A 1422-nucleotide genomic window follows, 5' to 3' on the forward strand; every position below is an offset into this window, starting at 1 on the left:
AGGATGAGGATGAGGATGAGGAAGTGGATAGGACAAGAATGAGAATGAGGATAGGATGAGGATGAGGATAGGATGAATATAGGAAGAGGACGAGGTTGAGTATTGGATGAGGATGAGAATGAGGATGAGGAGGAGGAGGAGGATGAGGATGAGGAAGAGGAAGAGGATGAGGATAAGAGGAGGACGAGAATGAGGATGATAATAGGATAAGGACGAGGATTGAGGACGAGGATGAGGATGAGGATGAGGATGAGGATGAGGATGAGGATGAGGGTGAGGATGAGGGTGAGGATGAGGGTGAAGGTGAGGGTGAGGATGAGGATAGGATCGGGATGAGGAAGAGGATAGGATGAGGATGAGGATGAGGATAGGAGGAAGGTTGAGAAGGAGGATAGGATGAAGAGGAGGATGAGGAGGACGATGACGATGAGGATGAGGAAGAGGAAAGGATGAGGACGAGAATGAGGATGGGGATGAAATATGGAAGAGGATGAGGACGAGGATGAGGATAAGGATAGGATGAGGAAGAGGATGAGGATGAGGATAGGATGAGGACGAGAATGAGGATGGGGATGAAATATGGAAGAGGATGAGGACGAGGATGAGGATAAGGATAGGATGAGGAAGAGGATGAGGATGAGGATAGGATGAGGACGAGAATGAGGATGGGGATGAAATATGGAAGAGGATGAGGACGAGGATGAGGATAAGGATAGGATGAGGAAGAGGATGAGGATGAGGATAGGATGAGGACGAGAATGAGGATGGGGATGAAATATGGAAGAGGATGAGGACGAGGATGAGGATAAGGATAGGATGAGGAAGAGGATGAGGATGAGGATAGGATGAGCACTAGGATGAGGATGAGGGCGAGGAAGAGGATGAGGATGAGGATGAGGATGTGGATGAGGATGTGGATGAGGATGAGGATGAGAATAAGGATAGAAGGAGGACGATAATGAGGATAGGATCAAGAGGAGGATGAGGAGGAGGATGAGGATGAGGATGAGTATAGAATGATGATGAGGACGAGGATGAGGATAGGATAGGATGAGGATGAGGATGAGGATGAGGAGAGGAGGAGGATGAGCATGAGGATAGGATGGTGAGGAGGATGAGCAAGAGGACGAGGATAAGAATGATGATTAGGACGAGGATGAGGATAGGATAGGATGAGGATGAGGATAGGAGGAGGAGGATGAGGATGGGATGAGGATGAAGATGAGGATGAGGATAGGAGGAGGATGAGCATGAGGATAGGATGAAGAGGAGGATGAGGATTAGAATGAGAATGACGATAGGATGAGGACGGGAATGAGCATGAGGTTAGCATGAGGACGAGGATAGGATGAGGATGAGGAGGAGGATGAGGATGAGGATGATGAAGAGGATAGGATGAGGAAGAGAATGAGAATGAGGATA

Source organism: Lupinus angustifolius, chromosome LG08 (assembly GCF_001865875.1).
Source record: "Lupinus angustifolius cultivar Tanjil chromosome LG08, LupAngTanjil_v1.0, whole genome shotgun sequence".
NCBI classification, from domain to species: domain Eukaryota; kingdom Viridiplantae; phylum Streptophyta; class Magnoliopsida; order Fabales; family Fabaceae; genus Lupinus; species Lupinus angustifolius.